This window comes from Apostichopus japonicus, chromosome 18 (genome assembly GCF_037975245.1).
Source record: "Apostichopus japonicus isolate 1M-3 chromosome 18, ASM3797524v1, whole genome shotgun sequence".
NCBI classification, from domain to species: domain Eukaryota; kingdom Metazoa; phylum Echinodermata; class Holothuroidea; order Aspidochirotida; family Stichopodidae; genus Apostichopus; species Apostichopus japonicus.
Window position 1 is genome coordinate 1,985,355 of NC_092578.1, and position 12,295 is coordinate 1,997,649.

A 12,295-nucleotide genomic window follows, 5' to 3' on the forward strand; every position below is an offset into this window, starting at 1 on the left:
TGTGCCAAACGGCAGGACTGCCACGTAATTGTAAACAAACGCTAAAAGTATTTATTTGATACCATCAGTTTTAAAGCAAAGTAGAATAATACTACTGTGACACTCGTTTATTTTGATGTGACGAGAGCCACTCGAAAGCCAATATTCATATTTAGACTAGTAACATCTTCTCAAGGACATAGCCAACTTCCAGATGAGATTGAGGTGGTTGGGTGGGTAGGTGGGTGGGAGGGCGAGGGGGATAGGGCGGTCTAATCTGTTTCACTTCTAATAATATATTATTTACTTCAGTTGCATAACTAACATCGATTGTTGATGATGATGATGAAATGATCCAAAAACGAACGTTTTGCGTGTGTAAACAGTTTCCTCCTTCGTATATCATATTACAGACCGTCTAGAAGCCCCTCACCTTTCCCCGCCCAAACCAGAACTTTACTTTCCCTCATACACGTACACACACACAGTGGCAGTATCAAGGAAGTGGAAACCGCTGGACTTCTTACTTAGAAAAAAATACGAAAGGATGAATACCAACGGCCCAGATACTCAAGGATCTTGACTGCTCTTTAGAGCAAACAACTAGACACTTTGATGATAGAATGAGGAGGTATGTTGACCGAAGGTGACCGGTCACCATGGGGTAACCAGGTAACCAGATCACTCTAGACACGGAGAGCGAGTGTGCAGATGTTATGAGAAGACAGGTAAGTTCGTCGCTCGTCAGTGTCCAACCAGGTAAGTTTTGGAGTAGACGTTGATGAAGTAAATAATTCAAACGTAAAAATTACCAGGGCAGCAAACAATTACAATATTACGAGGTTTGTCTGATAGAGCAGCAAGCTGAAACAGTGTTTTCCTTTGACACTGAGCAATGAAAGTACATTAGAGGAGATTGGAACTGAAACTACATTGTTTATCTACTGTGACTAAAAATCCAATCATAACAATTATGGCGTTAATACTTGAAACGTCATGCAAAACTGGATGTTTGGTAAACTTTCACAGATTGTCCCTCCCACTGTAGTGATATGTATATAAACACTGGAAGACATGTGTCGCATACACACTGCACTGAAGAAATGGACCCAGTTGAAATTTCAAAATTGGACTTCAACTACTCCCAAACCAAAGAGGAACAGGAGGGAGGGGAAGGTGAAGGAAGATGAAGAATAGAAAGGAAGGTGTCCTGTAATCACTAAGGGTACAGGAACACAAGGAATCAAATCATTGATGTGGTACAGTGGAAGGAGCCCCCCCCCCCCCTAATTGACCTTATCCATCGTTAGTTATACTCAGTTCCAGCTTCTCAACAGTGCACACACACTAGATAGGTAAACAGATACGCAGAAAAGCTAAGGTATATCTGATGTAAATTTGTGCAGAACACGTCGGCTTATAGTGCCGCTCCTCGGGTTTAGTAATGAACGTAATTTGTCGAGCATTGTGTATAAATGTGGCACATGTACTATAAGTTAACATGTATATCAAGCATGTTCACGTTTATTTGGGTTATGGGAGCCGTTATGATGCAAAACTGCCATCAAGCCATCTTAAACATTTTTTTACAGATCAGTAAAACGTCTGCCTTACTACTAGGCCTTCATAAATGTTGGGGATCAATGTGATTGGTCGCCGGTACATCGTAAGGAACGACTTACGGGAATCTTAACTCACTCTTAGTACTTTACGAGATGCAACTTACAAGGCCTGGGAAGTGCCATTTCAAGCGATCTGGGAGGCTTTTTCGGCCAAATGTTGGTGGCGCTATACGCTTAGATAGTTTGCCTACAGACTTCGCCCTCCCTTGGCAAATTTCTCGCTCGCCCCTGACGTCAAGCATGATGGAATCTCTTTTCTCATAGGGTTATGATGACTTAAAGTACAACAAAGAACAGCATGTTCCAAAGTCATATTAATCGTTTTGCCTCCTTATTTCATCATAGTAAAAGGATTCTTGTAATTATTCATCTATTATGTCTGTCTAATTGCTACAAACGGCTGATATACCCCTACTATGGGAGTTTCAATGAGTTGGATGTAGTTGAGGTATATGACCATAAGATAAGTGTGCGCGCATGTTTTGCGTTGTGTGTCATAGGTGCTTTCAGTTAAATATGTATTAAGATTATATATTTGAATATGACATTACGGATGATCGAGGTGGGATACTGTTGAAGCGATGTACATCATTGGGGAGGGGGAGGGGGAGGGGAGAAGGTAGGGGAAGGGAGGGGAGGGGGTTTTATGTATAAGAGAAAGGTTAATTTTATAAAATAGGCCTTTGTTAAAATCAGTTTTGCAAGTAAACCAAATACAATTCAGGTTCGGAGGTGGATACTCTTTCACATTCACAGTTTTTAGGTGGCAGCAGACTACAACGTTATACGAACATGGCTTCATTTTTTTATCATACTGAAAATACTCTTTAATTATATTTCCAGGATGACTTGATCTGTAAATACTCGAGAAATCGCTACGCTGGACGAGAGATAGTTTCAATGTTTCATACAGTGGAATCGGATGTTAGCTGTTAAGTTAAAATAATTATTTTAACACAATGATACAATGTTCGCAGCCGTATTGTATGACTAGAGTTCGTCTTACAAGGGAATGGACTTTGCTGCTTTGTGCTACAGTTGTATGCACAACGGGTTTGCTGTACTGTATTTATAAATAAAAGAACTTAGTCACTTGAGGTATGTCATACTGGTATATAAACTCAAGACCCTCTTACCCCCCCCCCTCCCTCCCTTGCCACACGATTCCTAGAAAAAAGCAGAAAATTACATTTACACCTATAAGTGTATTATTTCCAAACAAGAAGCAAAATTTATCTACAAAAAAATTGAGAAGCTCTTTCAAAAAGTGCCCACCCCTCCCTCTTCCTACCCTCCCTCTTCCGACCCCTCTCTCCTAATGCTCCACCATATTTAGACTTGAGACCGTCTGTTAACTAATAGTTGAAGGACATTAAAATGACGTTTATACAAGACTAATTAGGCACCTTGACTTCTCTCCCCCCTTGAAACGACTCTATATATGGTTCAGGGAGAGTTTAGTAATTTCAAACACTACTTCATGTTCTTGACATCATATTTATCCTTCACTTCAGGAGTTTTCAGGAGATTGAAGATCAACTTAAACAAGACATTCATTCCTGCCATTTCCGAGGAGCAAGATCCGCCCACAATGGACCAAAATGCCAATAAACGGAAAGTACATGTTGTTTATTTCTAATCGATTAGTAAAATGAATGTGTAGTAACCATAGTAACCTATACATTTTCTATTGGACTGCAATAGAGGAAATAAAATATGAGACTAGTAAATGATTGATAAGAAACGATATGAATCTTGTTTTATAAGAAGAGAAATGTTGAGATATTTGATTCAAGCTCCCGATATTATGTACCGGAAGTAACTGTATGCAGTGCACGATGGGAAGTAATGTCGGTTCTGTGTTTGTTCTGAGAAGGACAAATGAAAATATTTTCTTTGACGTATTTTGGATCCCGCTGACAGCACCAGTTGAATGGATCTTTGGGATCTAACAGTGTGCGACATTTCCATTAAAATGTTGTAAAACATCGACAAATACTTTAAGATCATTACGTTCACTAATAGTGTGCATTAATGTGAAAGAAATGTTGCCAATGCAATCCGTACGTAAATCACCAATAAAGTAATTGATTAAGTTAAAACCCTGCTCCTTCCCTTATAATTCTGTCCGTTTACAGGTATTACAACTCTTTAAATTTTGACAAACCATCAAACTCGGGCTTACTGACTCTGCATGTAAATATAATGCTAATTTATATGAAGCTAAAACGGGTGATTTAAAAGATTATTAATACACTCAACCTAGTCATCCCCTCTCCAACTCCTTCGCTAGCCTACCCGCCCTCTATTGATAAAAGTAATTCCAGACATTTCACCTCTCTACGGTGGCTTAATAGGAACATAGGAAAGAGACAAAATTGAGGTAAAAAGCCAAAATTTCGAGATTAAAAGTTTAACTTTTGAGATAAAAAGTCTAATTTTTGAATTATTTTCTCCTATGTCCATATTAAGCAACCGTACCTCTCCTTGAAATTCACAACATTTTTGTGTGTGTAAGCTCTGTAGTGACACAATAAAAACTGAGACATATATGCCTAACTTGCCTCATTGCTTTCACCACTGGCATTCATCATTTGAAATACATCCATGCATTACATGTCATCTTTGTAATTTACATATAAATTGTTTCTGAGTTACGGTGGTAATGTTACCTTCCATCCTGCCTTTATTAGATTCATGTGTACAATAATCCTAAACCTCTGTACCAAACATCTACGCGTTTTATTGATGAATGAAATGGAGGGGGGAAAGCTACAATACTTTGACACAAAAAAAGGTAAAGGCAAATCATTTGAAAAACAAAGCAGTTATACCCGTAGTAACATGACCTTAATCCAAACAGTTCCATTTTTATCACATGAACTTAAACGTCTGCTGTATAGACCCCAACTATAGCACGCTATCATTGAAAAGTTTCTTGAGATTACGTAATCGACCTGCCTTGGTCGTAAAATGAACTTTTTTACCAATTAGTCTACAACGCCCGCCACATATTTTTTCTTGTATGAGGGTCTTTGTGTGACATGAACATATTTTCACAAAGTGTTTACACATAGAGCTTACTGGTGTTAAGAAGCTATGCAGGCTAATTATAGAGCCTGTGGTCGATTTACGACCGTGGCAGGCCGATTACATAATCACAAACTTTCCCAGCTTGAGCGTGTTATAATTTTAGCCAATAAAAGCAGATCTTTTAACAGCTTGGCCTAGTACGTACGGCCCTGAAAACATATAAAATCTAAAGAGCGCCCCAGCAATTCATATGTCGTCTGCTAAGCGTACGAGTAAGTGAAAACGATTTGGGCAAGTGAAAAATTCCCATCCATGACAACACGGTACGCAATATGATCACAGGAAGTAAAGGAAAGCAAAGCTAAACGATCAGAAATAACTGACTTTCTGGATTTAGGAACAATAAAACAGTTGATTGCATAAACGACCAGAAATTTCACAGAAGTAAGTCCATTTTACTCAGGTGATCATTTTCTGGCACTATATTCATGGTAAAGTTCAAACGTTAGCCTAGGCCTAGCTCACTTGGGAGTCACGAATATCATGTCCAATATAGGCTAGTAGTTACAGTAGTACAGGCTACCTAGTAGTAGTAGTAACTAGTATTACAACTAACGAGTAACGTTAGGACACTTACACTACAGTAAAGTAACAGAAACAGGCCTTATGTAAGGGGTAATGCTAGGCCTGGTGTTTTGATATGTTGAAACTTTGTCAATAAAACAAAGTATCACATAGCTAATCATCCCAACAACCTTATTCACTGGGTAGTTTATGTTACACTGTTTCCGTACTACTAGTAGTAATACTATAGTAATAGTATAGATAAGACTGTAAAGAAGACCTTGTGCGGGGAACACATTTGTGTCAGTTATCCCTCCGAAAAATGTCAGTGATCAATTATTGAAATCTGTGCATATTTTATATGTTTGCAAAGTGTTCCTGCACAAAAATATTTGGTTGAAGGTAACAGTTTTTTTTTTTTTACTACAGGGCTTTAATATCTGTCGTGTGTGTATAAATGTCATGGTTGGACACTTGCGGGCCCTCTCGTAGGGTCTGCCGTACTTGCTGTTGATCAGCGTCTCTAGGATATGTTAGTATGACTGCATGAGGACTCACTCCTTGGGTGTTACAAATTATAGGGGGTGTCACATTGTCCAACCACTCTATGCATCCAGTATACTATTTGAGAAGTTTGTGCAGTGCAAAGACCTTGAGTTTTTTTAGCGTTGATAATATCCAGTTGTTGTTGTGCAGCCATACTAGTAATTTTTCAATTGAAAACTTATACAAGGTAAAATATAAACACCTCAGTTATTTACTGAGCACTACAGTAGTCTTTACTGATACTAAATAGACTCAGCTTTGTTTACATAAAAATATTTAACAATTTTACAGGAATAAAATTCAGCAATACTTATAATGCAGTCCTCATAACACTAAATCCCATACTTTCTACCTGTGGTTACAATACTTGAACTACTGGAAGAAAGGAGGCCAAGTTGTTGCATTCTGGGAAGAGGACTAAGTCGAGGATCTTCCTCCGTCAGTTTGTGGGAACATTATTTTGAATGGTATCTAGACTGTTATCAGATCTGAAGTTTAAAGGGCAATATACCTTGTATACAATCAGAATGGTTGAGGAACTGTTCACCATATATGATCAATTTGCCTTTCTGTGCTCAAATCTGAGTAGCCAAATGGACAAATCACAGACAAGAATGTTTTTCCGTTTCTTACAACTGTTGAAACAACCCCAAAATCCGGACATGTTGTTTTAAAATTTTATAAATCCACGTTCAGGAAAGATTAAATAAAGGACTGTCTGGATAATCTGTTCCCTAAGTGTGTCTGAAAATATTTAAAGTATATTATAAAGTTTACTTTGATATCTACACAGTACGATAAAGGCAGATAATGACTTCAGACTGGCATAATTTGTCAGGGGCATTGGGAGGACACAGATATTTTGAAACTAAAATAACATTGCATCCAGGCTGATAAAGGTCCATGTGAGAAAAAATAGCATAGCTTAAAAAGATTAAACATTTATATCATTTCTTTTTATTCATGAACATCAAATCACTTATTTTATTTTGACAACTGGCTTAATATTTCTTCACATTGCTTCAGATGTGGACTGGCCATGATTCTAGATAGGCCTAGCTATTGGTTTGAACATCTTAATTCACATTGTATAGTCTCTCGTATTAGAATGAACTGACTTCCCTTTTTTCGTTCATGGTTCCAATATATGCCACACAGTATGTATAAGCAAGGAGCTTGCAGAAATAATTAGCAATTATACTAGGTCATTGGCAATGTTGTTTACCAGATTTACCAAAGCTTTTCTAATAGACCAGTGCAAAACATGTAATTAATGTAATTTAGCATCTTCATTAGCCAGTTAGTTCATAACCTGGTTCAGACTAAATATTAATATATGGTGAATCTGGTCATATTTCCAAAGATGTGTGGACGTTTGCTGTTATTCCTATGCAAGCTTTGTGTGTTCACTTCCAGGTATATAACTACTCTGTAGCATATATACTGTGTGACATACAGTACTTGTTTGTGTGTTGATCACTTGAGCAGTTTAAATACTTGATGCTGCAGTAGTCTAATAACTTGCTTTTAATCATGGCTCTGAACCCAATTTTTAATAGAAATACCATCATTAAAATTCCACTCAAGAGACAAGAAAATTACAGATAAAAAATATTAGAGACTATGATTGATATTAAATGGCATTTGACTAAAATATCAAATGCGATGCACATGTTTTTGGACATGTGTAATCCTTTTAAGGATAGGTTAAGTCTTCTTCTCCATGGTGACCTAAAGACATCAGGAATCATCAGCAAAAGATCTCAGATCCCCCTGCCACTGCACCCATTCTTTTAACATTAGTCATTGTTAATTGACAAATTGTTCATTAAATTTGGAGTGAGTCTGCTACTAAAATTAGTGTTAAGTCACTCACTTCGCTTTGAGTAGTCATCAATTTTATGTCAGTAATTATGTCAGTATATTAGACATGGTTTAGTAAGCTTAACAGCCACACTGAACAGCTTTCATCTGAAATTAATTAAAAAATGACTGAACTCCTGATGTTAAGTACCCCTGAAGTTATTTATGTCAAAGTACAACTTGCTTGACAAAAAACATACTGTACAATATTCCACTACCTACTGTACACGCAATAATGCTAATGTAAATAAAGCACACTTTGTGTGCATTCGTAATTTTACCATAGCAACGCTAAGTAAAGTCCATGGCAAAGATTGTCAGCAAATTTGTTCGAACATAGTTTTCACAAAACAATCAGTAATTGTGTAAAGTGACATCAAACTCAACCCTGGTCTATAATTTGTAATGTGTTAGGGTAGTGTACATTAGCTCTGTTGTTATTTGTTTTTTTCCAATGTATATAAAGAGTGAAATGCCAAAATTGTTCTATCTACCTTTTGTTGTTCTGTTTGTTCAAGTCACATAAGAATGTTCTACACAGTATGGCTCAAATTTACATTTCCACTCATTTACTGTTAAGTAGACTTCTAAACTGTATCTTACTGTATAACAACACACTGTAACAGTCCCATTACGTACAATGGTACAGTAACTCTACAGAAATTGAACAGTTTCATCAGATTTTAGGTAACATACATTAGAGATTCATCTAGTACTGTAATTCGGAGTCAATTGTGTGGCATTATAAGTTTTTTTTGGGGGGAGGGGCCATGTGCAGAGTAACACTCTACCGTGCTACTTGAATTTGCTGTACAACAGAATTGTAACAATCTGTTGGTAACATGTTTCACCATCAAAGGTTACTTTAATCCCTTAAAAACCGCACCTCCCATAAAAATGATAAAAACCAATAAAATGAAGCATAGACTTGGTACCTTGGGCAGATATGAAAATATTAAAACATTGCTTTAATTTTGTGGGACACAAATTTTTCTAATACAGTATGTATTAAAATCTCTAACTTTGTTGTAGTCAAATGGTTGTTTTATTACCTATAGTTTTCTTTGAAAGGTACTGAGGAATTTTAAATATTACTGTACATGGTTTGACCAATAATGAAAATGTTAAAAATTAATGCAGACTACATCTTTATTTAACCTACTATATTTGTACTACTTTTAGAAGAAAATGTAATATAATAATTAAAATTGAAATCTACAGAAATTTGTGACAGTTTTTAATATCTGTATGATTCATACTGTTTCTATTAGTGTATCATACCGTAGAGAATCCTGTATGAAACACTACACTTTGGATGTAAACATCATGTACAGTATATACATGAAGGCCACTGTCATTCAAAGTCACGTATATTATATATATATATATATATATATATATATAGGTATTTCAGGCAAATTCATAGGTAATGAGTAGCAATGATTGGTTACAAGGAGGGGATACAAGTATCAGAACGAGGTCATGTACTTTCTGTCCCATAGGGATATGTTTTGATGCAAGCTGTGCCCAATCCTCAGTAATCCTAAGTATCAACAATAATATCAACACCAGTATGTTGTAGCTCCATTCACCAATTCAGATCGGTGCTATTCCATCAATCCTATTAAATTAATATCCAGTAAAAGCTTTTATGTACTGTACAGGGTCATTCACAACCCGAGAACAGAACCAAATTGGCCATATGCAATCGTGACTGAAACAGGTACTATCGTTCAGCTTCTGTTCATATCATCAGCAAATCAGAATCCGAGTAGAAGATTCATCTTGCGAACCAAAGTCAACACTGCATAGAGATATAGCTGGTTTCTTCACTACTGATGCGTCTAATTGGCATTTGAAGTTCAGCATTAAAGAATGTTTCATTCGCCTGTAGGTGATCATGTTAATTACTTTTAAAAAATGCTATATTTTGAGATGCAGAGGATTGTACTCATAATTGTACACAATATGGCAGCAATCACTTAATAAGATCTAGGAGAAAGAACATACCAGACTTGAATGCTAAAAATTATGAAGCCTTCTCGAGGTACAACCATTGCAGTGTTAGACAGTCTGACAAACTGTACAACATCGTTTCAAAAATTGTACACCCATACACATACAGAATCTAGAGTACTGTTTCAATTGCCTGTGATAATACCAGGCCAGGGCAGCTCAGGCAGGTCAAAGGATAATACAAACACAAGTTGGTATCACAGAACTTTATGAATCCCCAGTGGCTTACCAATGTAAATAATCCAGAGATTTTTCCATGAAGTGACTGATTTTTTGGCCATTGAATTAATAATTATATACTATTGAATATTGTGTTTGCCAGTGATAAATATGGGACATACAAAATTATTCAGGCTTCTCTTCTTTTTCTCTATGAATTAGTCGGACTGATTTAATCACATTGTTACACCCTGAAGTGTTACATATATAGGTGAGTAGTGATTTAAAGTGCTGTACTGAAAGTACACCCTATGTATAGCACTGAATAGTACTGAGAGAAGATTGTTTCTAAGATAATATTTGTTACTTTTGTTATTTTGCATATTCTGCCCCAAAAAATGAGGTTAGAGACTTATGTATCTGCTATGACAAGTTTGTAGGCCTATAGTCTCTGTTTCGATAATCAGCTTGATAAGCACTTTTTGCATTGGAAGTTTTGAACACATATCAAGTCTGTAGGCAGTAAATATCTCTAGAGGTTGTGCTACATGTGCGGTATACAGAGTTTGTTGCTCAAACACAACTACAAATAGTTTAAATCTAAATTTAACCTACAGTATATACATGTATTTTACACTGCATTGATTCATGTCCGTAAACATTTCCCTAATATCAAGTTACCAACATAACATGTACAGTACTCAAGATTATGTTCCAAAAATATATCAGGAAACTGCATATCTGATTTTGGTTGTCGAAACAGAAATGTGGTCGTCTCTGACAATCGAACATTGGTTAAAATTTTAGCAATAGTTTTGATGCTTGCACGTTGTACTTTTCATTGGTCTTAAAAATTGATATTGCTGGAAAAGTATCAGGTCATCTATTAATGGTGAATATGTAAACAGTAAAGACCAAATCATTGTGGTCATATTTGATATTGTTTTTGTCCTTAATTTGTGCTTTGTTTTTTACATTCTTGTTTTAACTGTTATCATTCTAGTCCCTTATGTTACTAATTAGCATGTATAATATATGTTTAAGGTTTTCAAAAGTACTTTTCGGAAGGTTCTGATCCTCCAAATTATTCACATCGAGAAATGCTAAATTAAAATGTTGATGTCTTGGAGAGACAAACTGCTTTGATATTGGCTTTAAAATGCTCATTGGAGTATAGCAACACAAGTGACCATTCTTTGACTTCCTACTGTAGCATATTTGCTGGCAATATTTCTGTATTGAGGACTACAGTTGTGATAAAAATGTACAGAATTACACAAAGAAACATGTGATAATAGTAATTTAAAAAAAAAAATTAAATACAGTATCCAATAAAAATGTGTCAAAATATGTGACAAATCAAAGAAAATTTCTGAATTTATGAGTGACTACATCCTAGCCCATATTATATATTTAGAGAAAGATAATGATGGGTCCATTGGATGCCAAACACTAATAATTTCTTGAATTATTTGGAAAACTTGCTTCACTACACTGTATTAAAATCTATTGTGGTAAATATTGACAATTGGACACATCAGTTTGCTTTGTCTCCTTGTAAAAATGAAATGTTTACATTTTCATGAAAAATATTAAACACAACTGCAGCAAGGCATGTCACTTCACTCTGGTTAAAAGAAACCTCCTCCCCCTCCCCCCCCCTCCCCCCCCCCCAAAAAGAAACAAAACTAACTTGATACATGGTGCTAAATGGTGTCAATAGTTATTATATATTTCGAAATAATTTGAATAAAAATTACAATAATTTAAATCTCAGTATAATGGAACAATAAAGCTACATGAAGCCCTGGTTTTATGTAGCTGAGGGCAAAATGAAATTCATGAATATAAATAAACATGAGTCATATGGGAGGAGAAGAGGAGATTCTCATTAGCCTCCCAGTTTGGAATCAAGATGACTTTTAGGATGACTTGCATGCAAAATGGTTTCATAGATTTAGAATGTCTTACATGGTGAAAACTATTTGTGTAAAGAAATCTAACTTAATAATTAAAGCTGAAGTCCACTGGTAATTTAACCCCTTTAATACAATTCTGTAATACTTCATGCTGCTCTCTTTGCTTTTACATATAGTATAAAAAAAAGAGAGAAAAAAGAGAAAAAGTAAACAGGATATAAAACCAACTAACTGACGTCAATGGTTATTATGTTTCCAAAAATAATATGAAAAAATTTTCAGTCTTTTAATGTCAGTATAAGTTGAATGACAATGCTACATTTGAAGCAGAAACTTTAGCTGAAGGCCAGAGTTAATTCATGGTTTTAAATGTTGGAGATGAATGGAATCGGTTGTAACCTGTATCTAAAATGGTGCCACAGAGTGTTTTCAACTTGTTTTGTACTATTTTTAGAAGAAAATCTAATATAATAATTAAATCTAAAATCTATAGGAAATGTGAGAGCTTTTTATATCTGCAATGATTCATACTGTTTCTATTAGTGTATCATACCGTAGAGAATCCTGTACAGGTATGAAAAACTACACTTTGAT

General features: G+C 35.7%; 1 protein-coding gene across 4 annotated transcripts in view; it reads left to right on the forward strand.

The window, feature by feature from the left end:
• The first annotated feature begins 4,921 nt into the window (after positions 1–4,921).
• The window catches only part of LOC139958504 (adenylate cyclase type 5-like), a 151,697-nt gene continuing 144,323 nt past the window's right edge, over positions 4,922–12,295 (forward strand). For 2 of the 4 annotated variants that reach the window (XM_071955604.1, XM_071955607.1), the window contains exon 1: positions 4,922–5,078. The gene's annotated coding sequence lies outside the window, so the exon portion shown is untranslated. The other 2 variants (XM_071955605.1, XM_071955606.1) reach the window with 2 other exon arrangements.